The sequence below is a fragment of the Pristis pectinata genome, chromosome 24 (genome assembly GCF_009764475.1).
Source record: "Pristis pectinata isolate sPriPec2 chromosome 24, sPriPec2.1.pri, whole genome shotgun sequence".
NCBI classification, from domain to species: Eukaryota; Metazoa; Chordata; class Chondrichthyes; order Rhinopristiformes; family Pristidae; genus Pristis; species Pristis pectinata.
Window position 1 is genome coordinate 34,439,684 of NC_067428.1, and position 18,927 is coordinate 34,458,610.

An 18,927-nucleotide genomic window follows, 5' to 3' on the forward strand; every position below is an offset into this window, starting at 1 on the left:
TCTGTAACCCCTCTGGCCCCTACACCCCTCCCCATCTCTGTAACCACCCCCCTCCAGCCGCAACACCCCTCCCTATCTCTGTAACCCCCTCCGAACCCTACACCCCTCCCCATCTCTGTAACCACCCCCCTCCAGCCGCAACACCCCTCCCTATCTCTGTAACCCCCTCCGAACCCTACACCCCTCCCCATCTCTGTGACCCCCTCCAGCCCCTACACCCCTCCTTCTCTGTAACCCCCTCCGGCCCCTAAGGCTTCTTACATAATGTTGTAATGTTAAAATAGATGCTAATAACTCAGCAGAGAACAAAACTTTGCAGATTTCCGTTGGTAAACAGGGGAAACCATCCTGTTCTTTTGTCATTTTTCATGCTATGATTTTGCATTATTGGTGTACCTCAAGATTTGCTTTTTAAGATTCTTTAGAGTTAGGAGCAATCCTTCAGGGTTTGAAAGCTCCTGTGTACACCTGGCTCAAGAACAGTTTACAGGTGTGGAAACCAAAACTTGCAGGGTGTTCCAAGTCAGATATGTACACAGGACACAGTACTCCAGCTGTGGTATTTACACTGAGCTCCACCTGTGGGACGTAGTAGGCAGTACTTCAGATGTGATCTTTATGCAGTCCTTCAAAAGTGGTGTTATACAGTACTCCATCAGTGGTCTGTGTGCAGTACACAATATTCCAGATGTGGTCTCGATATGGTAGGCATTCCAGTTGTGGTCTGCATGTGGTACCCCAGAAGTGAGGCAAAACAGTTATCCAGGTGTTGGTATTTGCACTGTTCTACAGGTGCAGTTCACACACAGTATGCAATACTTCAGCTGTGCTTCATTCACTGTTCTCCAGGTGTGCTCTGTGCACTGTCCTCCAGGTGTGGTCTGTACCCTGTCCCCCAGGTGTGGTCTGTACACTGTCCTCCAGGTGTGGTCTGTGCACTGTCCTCCAGGTGTGGTCTGTACCCTGTCCCCCAGGTGTGGTCTGTACACTGTCCTCCAGGTGTGGTCTGTGCACTGTCCTCCAGGTGTGGTCTGTACACTGTCCTCCAGGTGTGGTCTGTACACTGTCCTCCAGGTGTGCTCTGTGGACTGTCCTCCAGGTGTGGTCTGTACACTGTCTTCCAGGTGTGCTCTGTACCCTGTCCTCCAGCTGAGGTCTAATCAATGTCCGGCACAGTTGTACCTTCCCTACTCCCCTTGCTTCTTGCAATGAAGGCCAGCATTCCACTGACCCACCTGACCACCTGCTATACCTGCTTGCCCCCGTGTGTTCGTTTTACAAGGATGGCCAGATCTCTGTGCTGGTTGTTGTTCTGTGGTCCTACTGTCTCTGAGTCAGGAGCCTCACTGCAGTGACCAGAAGCGAGGTGTGTTGTGCGTGATCATTCACAGGACGTGGGGATGACTGGAGAGACCAGCACTGACCGCCTGCCCCCCACTGCCCCTGGGGAGAGGGTGGTGAGCTACATGGTGCAGTGTGTCCACATGGTGTCGATGCTCGCGATGTTAGGTTGAAGTATCAGATTTTTGATCCAATGATGATAAAGGATTAATGATTGATAACCAGCTGGGAGTGGGGGTCCCTTTGACAGGACTTTGGGAGTGGTGCTATCCCCATGTGCTGCAGACCTTGGGCTGGGAGAGAGGGACTGGACCGAGGGTCCTGGTTGTGTAATGAGAGGAGCAGTTTTGCAAGCTCACCCCACCTGCCTTCTATTTGGCTGGAGAACCGCCCATGGCACTGGTCACAGGAGAGCAGGTTGCCGACCTGTTCCACAAAGCTGTTTGTGGGAGCTTGCTGTGTAACGTTGGTTGCCATGTGTCTTGCATCACAACAGCAACTAAACATCAAAGTTATTGGTTGCAACGTATGTTGTATTTCTTGTGGTCAAGAAAGGTCCATAACATTAGTCCATGTGTAAGTCAATGTGAGTGAATGCTGTCTCCTAATGGTTGTCCATGGATTGATCCACCCTCTGGAATATGGGGGCTGACTCACTGCTATTTGCTTCCAACGGCTCACTGATCCAAGTGGGCACAGCTGGACAGATGTTGAAGATGTGATCTGGGTGAGATGTTTCCATTGTCTCTCAGTCCATTCTTAGAACCATTTGATGATTCGCCTTCCAGCCCACCGTGCCTGGCTCAGCTCTCCGCTGGCTCCACACCCCTGCTACTCCACAGTCCGGCCAATCTTCCTCTTCAATATTTATCTCATTCCCTTTGAGCTGGGATCCAATGGAACGGTGGGGTAAGCTCAAGGGGGAAAATCTCCGCCTCCTGCTCATATAACCTATCTTCAATATCGAGCAGCTGAACCTGGCAGAAGAGCAAAGGAATTCAGATTCTTTGAGGTTTATTTTTGGGATCTGGGCATAACTGGCAAGGGCAGCATTTACTGGTGGTGAGCTGCCTTCTTCAACTGCTTGAGTCCTTCTGTGAAGGTGCTCCCAGGGAGGCTGGAAAGGAAGTTTAGGATTTGGAGCCAGGACGATGAAGGACCAATGGGGTATTTCCAAGTCGAGAAGGTGCATAACTTTGAGGGGAACCTGCAGGTGGTGGTGTTCCCCTGTACTTGCCCTTGTGCTCCTTGGTGGTAGAGTCCCAGGTTTGGAGGTGCTATTGGAGTAACTGGGTGCAGAGGGGTGGGGGGGGGGGAGTAACGGCAGTGCGTTTTGTCACTGGTGATGGAGGGAGTTGCTGGGTGCCAGTTCAGCAGATGGCAGTGCGAGGGTTAAAGTGACAGGGCTCACAGAGAGCTTCTGTGAAGGGCTCTCCCATGTTCAAGGGGTGGACCACAGCTCACTCATTATTGCCAGCTCTCTCCATATGAAAGGACTCGGTGGGAAAGTTTGGACAAGAAGAGCTTGTGATCCACGGTTGCAGAATTCATTTGAATATATTTACATAAGGTTTCCTTTATTTTGTGTCTGAACTTGAATAACAATGGCCACTTTGTCTCTTGAAAGAATTAGTGTCTACAAACTTTTTTTACATCCAGCTATGGGAGCTGCAGGAGAAGGTGGTGAGCAGATAAATGGGGTAACTCTGGTGGGTGGGGGCGGGGGCTGTGTCCATTGGTGCACCCGAGGGGTGGGGCTGTCTGGGATGGTGCCTTCCCCACAGACCCTGCCAGCCATCGCCCCGTCACCCAGAGGTGAGTCACGTTAGACCGGCTGTGGCCACCAACTGTGCCTCACCGCGCAGGGCTCCTGCTGTGGTCACACTGAGGGCAGGTGGGGTGCACTGTTGGTGCCCTGTCCTCCCAAACACGTGTAACCTGAGTCCCCGACCACGCGTTCAGGGGAAAATCAAAGATCCCATGGTGGAGCTCGCAGACGAGCAGAGGGGCATCCCCACAGTCCTGGCAACATCAAAAGCAGATCACCTGGGATCTATGGCATTGGTGGGAGCTTGCTGTGCACAACCTGCCACTGTGAAGTGGTTCAGTTCCTGGACGAGCAGCTGGAGATGAAATGAGCTGAATCCCAATAATGGACAATTAGACCATGAATTAAACAGGAAATAAAGTCACCCTTAACTCCAGTAACCACGAGACTATCACATCATCGCCAACTCCCCTCTGGTTCACATTCCAATATTCTTAGCTCTCCCTCCCTGGGTTATTCCGTTAATGTCACTTTAGTATTTCTGTCTGCACCTCCGCAGACGGCACCACAGTCTCTGCACCGTTCCGTTGTTTTGTGCCTCTCACTGGATTTATTATTACTGTGTACACTGTTTACTCTGTGAGCTTCATGTAAGCAAGAAATTTCATTGTACCCCAGTGTACATGACAATACCCCACCTATGCCTCTCAGAATTTTATAAACCTCTATCAGGTCTCCCCTCAGCCTCTGACCCTCCAGTGGAAACAACCCAAGTTTGTCCAACCTTATCGTTGGTACTCTTCAATTCCAGGCAACGTCCTGGTGAACCTCCTCTGCACCATCTCTGAAGCATCCACATCCTTCCTGTAATGGGGCGACCAGAACAGCACACAATGCTCCAAGTGTGGTCTGACCAATCTTTTATACAGCTGCAGCATGACTTATACTCAAAGCCCCATCTGATGAAGGCAAGCATGCCGTACACCTTCTTTACCACCCTATCTACTTGTGCTGCAGTTTCAGGGAGCAATGGACTTTCATCCCAAGATCCCTCTGTACATCAGTACTAAGGACCCTGCCATTTACTGTAGACTTTCCTCTAACATTTGACCTCCCAAAGTGCAATACCTCACACATGTCCAGATTAAACTCCATCTGCCGTTTCTCTGCCCACAGTTCCGACTGGTCCATATCCTGCTGTGACAACCTCCCTCACTACGCACAACTCCACCAATCTTCATGTCGTCTCCAAACTCACTAGTCAGCCCACCTACATTTTCATCCAAACCATTTATACATTTTACGGACAAGAGAGACGAGGCGTAGAGGGATACAATCCTAATGCGGGGAAGTGAGAGTCGTGCTGCTGGGCAAAGTTGACGTGGACGGGGTGGCAGAAGGGCCGGTGTCTGTGCTGCATGTCTCTGTGACTCTGTGACCCTGCTGACCTTCGGGCCCTCAGTGTGAGGGAGCAGGTCAGCTGGGGGACCTCCCCCTCTGCCATCCACAGTTGGGATAACAGGCATCAGGGAGTCTGTTCTTCTGGGGATACCTGCTCAGAGGTGTCCTAGGAGAGGGAGCACATGCTCCACTCTGGAAAAAGAATGATTTTTGGGAATGTAATGCACAGGAAAATACCAGCACATCAGGATTTCTGGGCAAACTTTTCCACCAAGGATGGCGAGGGGGCAGGATCAGGTTACGGCGCCGGCACGGATTCTCTGGGACAGATCCTGGCCTCTCGGGACCACGTGGGGCCCGATTTTACCCTTGGCAGGACACAGGGTCTGACTGAGGGTGCAGGGTCTGGGCTGCTGACTGGGTCCCACCTAAAGTTGGGGGTCACACAGCAGGGCGCAGACCACGATACATCAGAAGTGGTCAACCTGGGAACCACCCCCCCCCCCACCCCAAGTCCCAGAGGAAAATCTCAACCACCCTTCACCTGCAGCCCCCTGACTTCAGTGTCCCTCCCACCGAGCAGACAAGGGTTGAAATGTCATTGGGATCAAAATAATGTCAGCAGAAGATTGATTTGAATGTAACACTGGGGCCAGCACAGCTCCCCAGTCCTGCCTGTTAAAGCACACACACACTGAGTACCACAGTCAATAACCTGTCCATACTGATGGGATAGTGAGGTGGGGAGAAATTAAGGCCTCGAATGTCCTACTGAAGCTGCTGCAGAAATGCTTTCCAACTGAGATGAGAATAAAAGAATCAAGGTGTTTCTGGCAGGACACGTGTGTCGTGTAAACACAGCAGCTGAAGGTGTGATGTTTCTGGGAGGTGTGCTTCAGGTGACAGACTCCAGTGGGACATTTCCCCACAGAATGTATGTCACTATGCAGGGCACAGACAACAGGTGTCTCATTCTGGGTCACTTCATGCTATTTAAAGGAATCAGATCAATCGATATCTGCCCAGGGAGAACAATGTGCATTCTAGGAACAGGGGAACAGGGTGAGAGAGCAGAAAGGTTCTACAACTCTTCATTGGCAGCTTCTCAGGCCTGTGACACCCAGTTCTGTGGATGGGGGGGCGGGTGATGAGGCTGAAGTGGGACTACAGACTCTGCCAGGGACGGGAGTGTTTGATGAGACGTGATGGGTAGCTTGGGACCTTGTGAGTGCCCCTGTCTGTGCAGGGCCTCCATGTGCTCCCCTGTTAGATGCTTGAGGTTGGCAGTGGCATCCTGAACACTCTGTGAGTGACCAAGGGCCGGGGTTCCCACCAGCCACAGGGAATGTTACAGACAGAGGCTCAGAGAGCTGTGAAGTGCTCTCTCTGTCCAGTGGTGGTAGAGCTTTGTGTACAGTGGCAGCTTCAGGTCACTGGCCTATGGAATGCAAGTGATCTGGCCTGCCATTGGAGCTGGTGGAATTCAATGGGTCAAGCAGCATCTGTGGAGGCAGAGGGACTGGCTGATGTTTTGGGTTGAGACCCTGCATCAGGACTCAACCTGAAACATCGACCGTCCATCTCCCCTCACAGATGCTGCCTGACCCACTGAGTTCCTCCAGCACTGTGTGTTGCTCCAGGTGCCAGCATCCGCAGTCTCGTGTCTTCAGTCTCTGCAGCCTGTTTTGCTGCTTCTGTTTACAACCCAATGACAATCTGCAATGGGTGGTGAAGAAATGGTGAACTACTGTAAAAGCCAAGCATAGCAAAGTTGCCCACTGTGGGGAACGATTGCAGCAAATCAGGGGATCGGGTACCTTCTTCTCCCGGTGACTCAACACAGCTCCTGGAAGAAGCTGGGCGTCTCACTCTGAAGACACGGCGGCTGGGTCGGGCACTGGGAGTGGTTGGAGAACCATCAGCAACAGAGCCAGGACCTGCTGGAAAGAGACAGACAATGAATATAAAGGTTTCCACAAAGGTGGTTTTACTTGTACATAGATAATCCTGTACTGCATACATTGCCTCCAGGAAAGTGTGCAGGATTTGAAATGTGATCCCTTTTAGAGGATACTTTAAACACAGATATTATACACATTTCCTGAACAGGTTTAATGATTATTGGGAGTGAGCCAGGTCTCTGCACCTCCTGAGTTCCTTTTAATTTTTTCCTTCATGTACTCATACATCCCCAGTTACAATGCAAGCTCGCTATGTAAGCGTCACGTTGTAATTACGCCACCTGCCAGCAGAGGTGCTGCAGCCCATGGCGCAATGAGGACCTGGACTGAAAAGCAAAAATCTGCAGATGCTGGAAATCTGAAATAAATTTTGGAACTACTAAGCAGGTTGGGCAGCATCTGTGGAGAGAGAAACAGAGGTAATGTTTCATGTTGCAGACTTTGCAAGAGGAAAGCAGGAATCACTGCTCCAGTTGTCCTTGGGGTTACTGCTCTAGCTGATGTAACTGTCTTGTACTCCATCCACAGAGAGTTTTTGGTGGGCTCACGGTGATGCTAACATCAGTGGAATAGCAACATGCCATTAACAGTGTGTCACCAAAGGCTCTTGCAAATTTCTACAGATGTACTGTGGAGAGCATTCTGACTGGTTGCATCACCGTCTGGTACGGAGGCTCCAATGCACAGGATCACAAGAGGCTGCAGAGGGTTGTAGACTTAGCCAGCTCCATCACGGGCACAACCCTCCCCACCATCGAGGACATCTTCAAGAGGCGGTGCCTCAAGAAGGCAGCATCCTTCACTGAGGACCCTCTGCACCTGGGACATGCCCTCTTCTCGTTATTACCATCAGGGAGGAGGTACAGGAGCCTGAAGACCCACACTCAATGTTTCAGGTACAGTTTCTTCCCCTCTGCCATCAGATTTCTGAACGGTCCATGAACACCACCTCGTTATTCCTCTTTTGCACTATTTATTTATTTTTGTAACATAGTAATTTTTACATCTTTATGTTTTGCACTGTACTGCTGCTGCAAAACATCAAATTTTGTGACGTACATCAGTGATAATAAACCTGATTCTGATTCTGAACAGTGACCACTTTGCAGAATGATTTGAAGCCTTGTATCTCCACAGTACCACTTTCACAGCCCAGACAACAGGAAGTGCTCACGGATAAAGAGCAGAGAAACTGGCAGGTTATCTCAGTCCAGCCCAGTCCATCACAGAGTCATAGAGTTATACGGCATGGAAACAGACCCTTCGGCCCAACTCGTCCATGCAGTCCTAGTTGCCCAACTGACCTAGTCCCATTTGCCTGCGTTTGCCCCATATCCCTTGAAACCTTTCCTATCCACGCACCTGTCCAAATGTCTTTTAAATGTTGTAACTGTACCCACCTCTGCCACTTCCTCTGGCAGCTCATTCTATAGTGCTGCCTGGATTAGAGGCCATGAGCTAGAAGGAGAGGTTGGACAAACTTTGGTTGTTTTCTCTGGAGTGTCGGAGGCTGAGGGGAGACCTGATGGAGGTTTATAAAATGATGAGCGGTGCAGACAGGGTAGACAGTCAGAGTCTGTCAAATACTGCAGGGCACAGGTATAAGGTGAGAGGGGGAAGTTTAAAGGACATTTACGAGGCAAGTTTGTTTAATATAGAGAGCAGTGGGTGCCTGGAACGGGCTGCCAGGGAGGCAGAGGAAGCAGATACGAGAGCAACGTTTGAGGCATTTAGACAGACCTGTGAATGTGCAGGGAATGGAGGGGTATGGACCATGTGCACGCAGAAGCAATTTAGCTTAGGTTGGCAATGTGTTCGGCACAGATATTGTGGGCTGAAGGGCCTGTTCCTCTGCTGTGCTGTTCTGTGTTCTGTGTTTAATACAGACCCAACCTGTCCAGCCTCTCTCGACAGGACAACCCTCTTATCCCAGGAATTGCTCTGGTGAATCTCCTTCCAACTACCCCCAGTGCAACTGTACCCTAGCTAAAGGGACCAGTAGTGTGTGCATTACTCCAGACGAAGGGACCCCAGGTACGGGGACTAGTCGTGTGTGCATTACTCCAGGTGAGGCCTCACCAGCACCCTGTAGAATTATCAAAACCTCCCTATTTCTAATCTTTGGAATATAATGTGAAGATACCTCTCCAAATTACTACTCCTTTAAAGTACTGCCCCCTTGCGGCACTGCCCCTCCCTCAGTACTGCCCCTCCCTCAGTACTGCCCCTTTTTTTTGTAATAATAAACGTTTATTCACTAAAAGCACTACAAAAGACAACCAGTGTCAATACACGACATCTAATACAGAAAAGAAGAAACTACGCAACGACATACTACGGTAGAGAATGCAAACTAATACTAACGAAACACACATGTGACACTATACCTGTTAACGCGACACGTGACACTTCAAATAAGAATTGTGTTTGTACCGTCCACGACACACGCGATCCCGAGGGGCCCACTGAGCGCGGAACTCAGCTAGGGTGCCCGCAGAAACCGCGTGCTCCCTCTCGAAACGCACCCGCGCGCGCACGTAAGCGTGGAAGACGGGCAGGCAGGCAGACCTGCCGGTACCCTCGGCCGCCCGCCGCCGCGTCCCGTGGATGGCCAGCTTGGCCAGGCCCAGCAGGAGACCCACCAGGAGATCCGCCACACGCCCCTCCCCGCGCTCAGTACTGCCCTTCCCACAGTGTGACCCTCCCTCAGTATTGCCCGTCCCACAGTACAGCCCCTCCCTCAGTACCGCCCCTCCCACAGTGCAGCCCCTCCCTCAGTACCACCCCTCCCTCAGTATCGCCCCTCCCACAGTGCAGCCCCTCCCTCAGTACCGCCTCTCCCACAGTACAGCCCCTCCCTCAGTACCACCCCTCCCTCAGTATCGCCCCTCCCACAGTACAGCCCCTCCCTCAGTACTGCCCCTCCCACAGTGCAGCCTGGAACAATGACTGGTGTTTGGGGAAGGTGCAGGCCCCATGTTGCTCTCTGAAGCCAGGGCTGGTATAGAAACAGAGGCTGATCCTGGATGACAGGCTGTAGCCCCCTCACCCAATGGAAGTGAAGAAAACCTTCAGTGATGCTTTAGATTTGAAGTTAAAATTCACATTAACAGCCTGGAGATGAAAGAGTTGGACATCAGTTAGAAAAGATGAAAGGTCATCGACCTGAAACCTTAACCCTCTGTCTCCCTCTGCAGATAGTGCCTGACCTGGGAATTATCTGCGTTATCTGTTTTCATTTCCTAAAACACATTAGCTTATCTTCTTATAATGTCACAGAGAGAGGCCATTTGGCCCATTAGGTCTATGCTAGCTGCATGGCAGCAATCCCATTCCCCCTTTCCCTCACTGCCCTATACTACTGCAAGTAATTCTCCCTCACACATGTCCATCAACTCCCCTTCGATTTGTTTTGCCACGAACCTACACGAGGGGTATTTACAGCGGCTATTCAACCTACAGAAGGTTTTTGGATGTGGGAGGAGGGCGGAGCCCCCACTGTCACAGGGAGGACATGCAAACCCCACACAGACTGCACCGGAGATCAGGGGTGAACCTGGGTCTTGTTTGCTTCAGCTGAATAAAATTGACTGCCACATTTATACATCTCAGGATCCAAAGCTGCAAAGAATGAGGCTGTTCTGCACTGCTCCCCAAGCACTCAACTAGCAGGGCACATCCTCGGGAACACAGAGACTGTCCGGGACACTAAACCTTGGGAACACACAGGTTCTCCAACCCACTGATCCTGGCTCCTGACCATCAGGAGACAGGAATCCCCAGCCCCAACCTGAAATGGGACACCTGAACTCCACACCTCAGCCGCTGCATTCTCCCCCTGTGTTCCCCTCCCCTCCTCTCCATTCTGCAGGGACCTCTGCATTTCCTCTCAGTCCTGAACCCTTGATCCCTCTCCTATGTTTCAGCCCATCTCCCACATCCACTCCTTCCTAAAGGACATCCCAGGCTTTTCTTCCCATCTAAGCCTTTCTGGCTCCCTCCTGTCCACCGTGGGCTCAGAACATTGCGTTTAATTATCTGTTCATTTTCTGGTCCGAGACTGAGTTGGGAGCTGGAGACTCAAATAGAGAGCAGGGGAGAGAGAGGGAGAAGGGGAAGGGGAGGGGGAGAGTGCCACACAGAGAAAGAGAGGCAGATGGGGAGACCGAGGCAGGTTGAGAGAGGCAGCAGCAGGCAGGGCAGGAGGAAACGAAGAGGATCGGGCCTTTGAGTCGGTGTACTGGAGGATCTGTGAGGCTTGAAACAAAATCAGATTCTGAGAGGATGAAAGGAAACATCTTAATATTTTCCAGAGAAGCTGCAGGAAGAAAGTTCTGCTGGGATGTTTGATCTTGGAGCCACAGCCATGTGCTACAGTGGCAGAGGGCGTGACGTGGCGAAAACATTCCTGTCCAATCCCCGTAACTTTGGGCACGTTAGCAGCAGGATAAAAGGGGCAGACTTCCTTTATTTCCCCGGTCCTGACAAAACTTTTGATGAATAAAAAGTAAATTGATTATTTATGGGCACGTCATTGTGGGAGGGGTGGCTCGGTTTGCCCTTTCACTGGTTTCTGTCCACTGCTGTGGTGCAGGACACTACATTGACAGTAACTCCCCAGCCTTTCCCAGAGCTCCGCAGGCAGATGGGCCCAGTGCTGCTCCCAATCCTCGTCAGCAAGTTTTTAAACTTTTATAATTCACTCGTGGGACGTGGACATCGCTGGCTAGACCAGCATTTATTGCATATCCCTCGCTGTCCTTGAGCAGGTTGGGTGACTCACTGCCTTGAACCACTGCAGTCCTTCAGGTGAAGATGTCGGGGAGGGAGCCTCAGGATTTGGACCCAGTGACGACGAAGGAACTGTGAGTATTTCCAAGTCGGGATGTTGTGTGACTTCGGATGGAACCTGTGGGTGGTGGTGACTCCCTGGTCCAGCTGCCCTTGTCCTTCTCGGTGGAAGGAGTGGTGGGTCAGGGAGGTGCTGTCAGAGTAACCTGCGTGAGTAACTCTGGTGCATTTTGAAGTTGCTGCAGAATTACAAGCCTAATTCATCCCAGCTTCCATTGAGTGGTGAAGCCTCTCAGTGTCATTGTGCCCACTAACCTACACTGGCTGCCAGTGTGGCAATGCTTCCATGTTAAAGTTCTCATACTTATCTTCAAATCCGTTGTGGTCTCGTCCCTCCCTGTCTCTCTAATCTTCCCCACCGCATTCCTTCTGAAGGTGGTGGGCATGGGAGAGAGAATAGGGGAATAAGTGGAGGAATGGGATTGATGGGATTGCTCTGAGAGCTGGCATGGACATGATGGGCTGAGTGGCCTCCTCCTACATCATCGTGAAACATGAGAGTACAAGTACCTGGGCTTGGAGTAAGGTGTGAGCATGGATTGAGGACTGGCTGACAACAGCAGACAGGGCGTTGGGATAAACACTTCATTTTCAGGTTGGCAAACAGTAACAGTGGGTTCCAGAGAATCAAGTGGTGGGGTCTCACCTACCTACCATCTATATCAATGACTTGGATAAAGGCACCAAGTGTACTGGACCCAGATCTGCTGATGATACAAAGACAGGTTGGGTAATGAATGTAATGAGTTCTTCAGAGTGAGACAGAAAGGTTAAGTGAGTGACTTAAGTGAGGAGGGAAGGTGAGGTTATCCACTCCAGATGGAAGTCTAGAGTAGTGTATTGTTTCAGCGGAGAGAGAGTGTCAGTGGAGAGAGACATCAGAGGGGTCTGGGGATCCGTGCACACATCAGGAGGCTGGCTGTTGGCTGCAGCAGTGTTCAGGGAGGCTGACAGCATGTTGGCCTTTATTGTAAAGGAGATGGAATGAAGGTAGGGAGCCTTGCTTCAACTGTACGGGGGGCTGGTGAGCCCACAGCTGGAGCAGTGTGAAGATTTGATCTTATTTAGGGGAGGGTGTACTTGCAGTGGAGGTCATAAGAACATAAAAGATAGGATCAGGAGGAGGCCATCCAGCCTGTCGAGCCTGCTCCGCCATTCAATAAGATCATGGCTGATCTGCAGGGACCGGTCCCTCAGCTGACTCCGAGGATGGAGGAGTGGTCTTACAGGGACAGGTGGAACAGGCTGGGCCACAGGAGTTTAGAAGAATCAGGAGATGAAGAGTAATTTTAGTTCTTATAGATTCATAAATCTTTGGAATTCTCTCCCCTAGAAGAGAACATTGAATATGTCATGGAATTTATTCAAGGGGAGTTGGACAGATTTTTGGTCTACAGGGATCCAGGCATTAAAACCGAGGCCAGCATCAGATCAGCCATGGTTGCATTGAATGGTGGAGCAGGCTGCAGAGGCTGAGTCACCTGGTTAATGTTCTGTTCCGGCCTTGTGGTCATCCCCACTACTTCTGGCTGGCTCAAAGTTCTAGAATTCCCTCTCTAAAGCTGCCAGCCTCTCTCTCCTCCTTCAGCATGCTCCTGATGTGCCCTCCCTTTCGTCAAGCTTTCCTAATACCTGTCCTAATACCTCCTCGTGTAGCTTGCTATTAACGTTATCCAATGGGGAACAGATGAATGGCCTAGGAACACATTGTCACATTACTGCAGGACAACTCGTGCAAGGCTGGGTCAGGGGCTGGCTGTAATGCCCTCCACAGTTGCACAGTCTGCCACACCACTGCCACAGTCGAGAGGGTTGATAGCTTCAAGTTCCTAGGAGTGAACATCACCAATAGCCTGTCCTGGTCCAACCACGCAGATGCCACGGCCAAGAAAGATTGCCAGCGCCTCTACTTCCTCAGGAGGCTAAAGAAATTTGGCACGTCCCTTTTGACACTCACCAATTTTTATCAATGCACCATAGAAAGCATCATGGCTTGGTATGGCAATGCTCTGCCCGGGACCGCAAGAAACTGCAGAGAGTTGTGGGGACAGCTCAGCATATCACAGAAACCAGCCTCCCCTCCATGGACTCTGTCTTTACCTCTCGCTGCCTTGGTGAAGCAGCCAGCATAATCAAAGACCCCACCCGCCTGGGTCATTCTCTCTTCTCTCCTCTTCCATCGGGTAGAAGATACAGGTGCCTGAGGGCACGTACCACCAGGCTCAAGGACAGCTTCTACCCCACTATGATAAAACTATTGAAAGGTTCCCTTATACGATGAGATGGACTCTGACCTCACAATCTACCTTGTTATGACCTTGCACCTTATTGTCTGCCTGCAATGCACTTCCTTGTAGCTGTGACACTTTATTCTGTATTCTGTTATCCTCGATGCACTGTGTAATGAATCAATCTGTATGGACAGTATGCAGGACAAGTTTTTCACTGTACCTTGGTACAAGTGACAATAATAAACTAATTCCAATACCAATACAAGTGAAGACAGACCTGCAGCTGAGTCTGGATGGAACCTTCTGCTTTGGATGGAAGCATCTTATAAAATGAAATGGAGAAACAGCAGAGTTAGATCAGGGTGGCTCAGGTTAACCAGCTGATGTTATATAATCCAGACTGTTAAACCGGTTTTTGGTTCAAATCTTTGGGCATTTTGTATCTGCTCAGCTTGTACCTGTTGACTGGTTACAGGTACCCTTCCTGTGGTTTGTTCCACATGAGAGGCTTGGTTCACCTCACTGGGGGTCCAGCCTGCAGTGGGAAGCTCATGTCCTGAAAACACCCAATGTCACAACAGACAGAGTGGGTGGAGAATCAGTCAGCCACAGGAAAGAGCCACATGGCCCATAGTATAAAGACGGCCATTCTGTGCCTCCCATCCAATTCCCATCCCACTCTCCTGCAGCCTTCTGTGGGGTGACAATGTTTAGTGGGTGCACCCCTTGCCTCTAGGTCAGAAAGTCCCACCCCAGTAGTTGATTGTGGCCCCGACTGACAGGAGGCTGAGAGGTGATGGGACAGAGGTTTATAGGATCCTGAGAGGCATCAATAGGGTTGGTAGCCAGAGACTGTTCCCCATGGTAGGGGTGAGTAAAACTTAAACCTGTGCCCTCCCCATGGTACAGGGCCCTCCTCTCCCCATGGTAGGGCACATGTTTAAGGTGAAAGGGAGGAGGTTTAAAGGGACCTGAGGGGTAAATTGTTCACACAGAGTAGCTGGTGTCTGGGATGAGCTGCCAGAGGAGGAGGTGGAGGCAGGAACAGTAACAACATCTGGACAGGTACCTGAATGAGCAGCGCAGAGGGATAGGGGATTAATGCAGGCAGGTGGGGTTGGTAATAGATAGACAATGGTTGGCATAGACAGGGTGGGCGGAAGGGCCTGTTTCTATGCTGTACAGCTCTATGACTGTGTAGTGGACAGTTGACCTGTTGTAGGACCCTTCCTTTGGGACAGATGTATGATGAAGGCTGGGTCGCTCTGGGTGTGACGTAAGAGATTATATATCAGTATTTTAAAACATTGGGCAGGTCGTCCCAAGACATTATTGATCCCACAATGAAACTGAAGAGCTGCTCATTCTCACGTGACTGATTGTGGGATCTTGTTGTGTGCAGATTGGATTCGGTGGATGACCATGTTGGTGAGGTGCCAGGGTGCTCTTTGTTGGCTTCAAGTGTTCCCTGGAGACGGGCCAGGGCCAGGAGAAACGTCAGGGGACCGTTCACCTCCCACCCAGTCTGGTGGAGAAGGGGTTTCCCATGTGTCTCTCGCCAATGGGATCCATGCCCCTCGTTCCACAGATTGATGCTGAGTCGACAGATTTGCAGCTTCCACTCTGGAAGCTTCTGTGGTGCTCGGCCGGAGGAAGGTCTCTGGATGCCGGGCTTCAGCCTGGTCCCCAGTGGAGGGAGCCCACCCGGCAGCCCCTCCCTGCCTTCAGCTGCACTCAACTGCAGAAGTCTGGGAGTCTCCCCAGAAGACGTGCGGCCCCTGTGAACAAAGGCGGAGGGGGAGGGCTTGGCGGGTGGTGGATGAGGTGGAGGGCAGCCGCCGTCTTATTTTGGACACTAAATAATTCATCAGATGCAGATTAGATGCAGAACAAAGGGCAGGAGAGCAGAGGGGACACGTTTGACAGCTGAATGTCAACTCTGACCTTGAACTTGAACTGGGTCCTTTCTACCCTGCTGCGCAGGCATGCCATGCTTTCCGAGCTGTCTACAGTACTGCCTGTTTCTCTCCAATGTACCGCACTGCATTTGAGATTCCACCCCTCCCACCCAACCCACCCCTGGCATGAAATATTAACAATTACTCTCTCCTTTGGACCCCTCAGTCTCAGCAGAATAGTTCCTCATGTGCAAAATGTCCCAGTGCCTCACGGAAACTCAATGCTCACTTAAAAATATTCCACACCCTCTCCTGCTGGCGATTTCTCCCTGTCTCTGCCAAACTCTGCAACCCTCAGCACCAACCCCCCCGCCCATCACCGCCATCCATGTTGTCTCACGGACAGATCTCCTCACATTGCTGTGGTCTCAAGTTCATCTCCTCCCCCCTTCACCACCTCCTCCCACCTCCCTCATCTGCAGACACTATGTAGATGAGAGGGAGTGGGTAAAATAACTACATTAAATAGATCATTGTGTGTACAGAATGGAAGAAACCAAGTTCATGAGCATTGCTCAGAGAGAATCCAGCACACCGTGGGAGTCAGTGCGGTGAAAGGTTCGACATTCACGGCTGAATATTTTATTTGCGCATTTTCTCATATCCCAACCATTTACATATCAGATAATAGATCCCCAACAGAGAGTTCAAAGGCAGCAATTCAATCGAGCTGGGCTCTCCTGGATTTAAATACTGCCTTAAACTTGGTGCCAAAACATTCCTTCTTCTTTAGAATAAAAAATTGTAAAGCTGGAACCTGCCTCTGGCGATAATTAGTGTACAGAGCTTCTGCTGCTGCATGCTGCCTGGTGCACTGATTTCACAGAAGGACGCAGCTCGTTCACAACAAGTTTACGTCTCTATTAAACAGAAAAAGCAAATGATCCCCCAAACCTTCGTTTTCCAACACCTACAGATACCTTGTCCCCAGATTTACATTAAGTCCTGCTCTCCCAACAACCCACCCATGGGTGCACTAAATGAAAATTAACACATTGCAGCGGCAGGTTAATTAACTCCACAAAAAGGTAGGAGTTGGGTTTCTCACGCAGTTCTATCATTAGCTTCCATTTTTGGGGGTTGGGGATTTCTGCTAAGTGCTCTGTAAATTAACTCTTTACAATGCCAATCGCTCTCCTGGCAGCTGATAGGTCTATTAAACAATAACCAGAATTTGCATAGCGCTTTCCACTTGGAACAAACACTCAGAGGTGAGGGGGTGTGTGTGGGCGTGGGTACCAGACAAAAATTTGACATTGTACCATTCGATGTCATGGTGAGGTGCTGGGAGACTGGAGGGTGGCTGAGGTTGTCCCCATGATCAAGGAGGGCAGCAGGGATAAGCCAGGAAACTACAGGCCAGTGAACCTGACATCAGTGGTCAGGAAACAATTGGAAAACATTCCTAGAGATAGGATTTATGTTCACTTGGAAAGGCCGGGGCTGATTAGAGGGAGTCAGCATGGTTTTGTACGTGGGAAACACTGCCTACAAATCTGATTGAGCTTTTTGTAGAGATTTCAAATAAAATTGATGAAGGCAAGGCAATGGACATGATACACATGGACTTCAGCAAGGCTTTTGGCAAGGTTCGGCATGGTGGGCTGATTCAGAGATATAGGGCAGAAGGAGTCCAAGTTGTTTTGGCAAATTGTATTCAAAATTGGCTTAGTGGTGTGAGGCAGAGGGTGGTGGGGGAGGGTGTTTATCTGACTGGAGGTCTGTGACCTGTGGGGTACCACAGGGACCAGTGCTGGCACCACTGTGGTTTGTGATAGATATAAATGACTTGGATGAGAATGTCTGTGGTCTGATAAGTAAGTTTGCTGATGACACGGAGACTGGTGAAGTTGTAGCAGTGAGGATGGTTGCCTAAGGATACGGGGGACATAGATCCTCTGGAAAACTGAGCAGAGTGGTAGCAGATGGAATTTAATCCAGACAAGTGTGAGGTGATGCATCTTCGGACATCTAATACCGGCAGTACATTCACAGTAAACAGCAGGGACCTCACAAGTGTTGATGTAAAGAGGGACCTTGGGGTGTAAGTTCACAGCTCCCTGAAAATGGCGGCATGGCTGGAAAGGGTTGGGAAGAGGTGCTTAGCTTGCTTGCCTCATAAGCAGGGGTATTGAGTATTAGAGTCAGGACATCGTCTTGCAGCTGCACGAGACATTGGCTCGGCCACACTTGGAGCACTGTGTGCAGTTCTGGTCACCACACTATAAAAAGGATGGGAGAGATTCACTAGGATGTTGCCTGGAATTGAGGGCTTTGGTTACACAGAGAGATTGGATAGACTGAGATAGTTCTCACTGAAGCACAGGAGAACGAGGGGTGACCTTATAGAGGTTTACAAAATAATGAGGGACATCGATAGTCACAGCCTTTTACCCAGGGTGGGGGAGTCTAAAGTTAAAGGACGATTCGGTGAGAGGGGATGGATTTAAAAGAGGTCTGATGGTCAAGTTTTTCACACAGAGGGTAGTGGGTACATGGAACAAGCTGCCAGAGGAGGAGGCAGAGGCAGGTACAATCACTGTGTTTAGAAAGCATTTGGACATTTACATGGATAGGAAGGGAGTGGAGGGACATGGGCCAAACACAGGCAAATGGAATCAGCAGAGGTTGGCATCTCACCGGTGTGGATGAATTGAGCCAAAGGAGCTGTTTCTGTGCTGTATAACTCTAATGGATGGATAACCAAACCTTGGCCAGAGGTAGGTTTAAGAAGTGTATTGTGAAAGAGAGGCAGAGAGGTTTCAGAGAGCTTAGGGCCCAGGCAGCTGAAGCTATGCTTGCCAGCAGTGGACCCATTTGGTGAGATCTTGGGTTGTTTAATCAGAGACAGACCCAGTACAAGACAAGGCACGTTAACCTTCATAGAGCCTTGGCAAGGCCACAGCTGGAGTACAGCATCCAGTCCCGGGCACCACTCCAGGAAGGATGTGAAGGTCTCAGAGAGGATGTGGAAGAGATTACTGGAATAGTTGGGGGAATTGAGGATTTCTGCTCCAGGGTCAGACTGCAGACATTGGGCTTGTTTTCCTGGCAGCAGAGAAAGTTGTGGGGATGAGCTCATGAAGAGTTTAGGTAGGGAGATAGAGGGAAGCTGCTCCAAGAACCAGAGACATAGATGGGTGGAAGATGCAGGGTGATCTGAGGAAATACATTTACATAGGGAGGATGGGAGGATGGAGCTCACCCTGGGGGGAACAGGGTCAGTGGGGAAATGGAGAGTGTGGCAGGGCTGTGGGGAAAGAACAAGGAATGGGACTGAGAGGACTACCCCACCAGGAGCTGGCACAGACTCGATGGATGAATGGCCTTCCTCTGTGCCATAATGATTCCAGGACTGTAACTGCAGGACAGTCTCGTGGCTCTGAGGTGGGCAGTGATGGTGTTAGGCTCTGAGC

General features: G+C 50.5%; 1 long non-coding RNA gene across 2 annotated transcripts in view; it reads right to left on the bottom strand.

Moving 5' to 3' along the window:
* The window catches only part of LOC127582714 (uncharacterized), a 123,714-nt gene that overhangs the window by 3,320 nt on the left and 101,467 nt on the right, over nt 1-18,927 (bottom strand). For both annotated transcript variants that reach the window (XR_007958156.1, XR_007958157.1), the window contains one exon: nt 6,328-6,450. This is a non-coding gene — a long non-coding RNA (uncharacterized LOC127582714). The remainder of the gene's footprint in view (nt 1-6,327; nt 6,451-18,927) is intronic.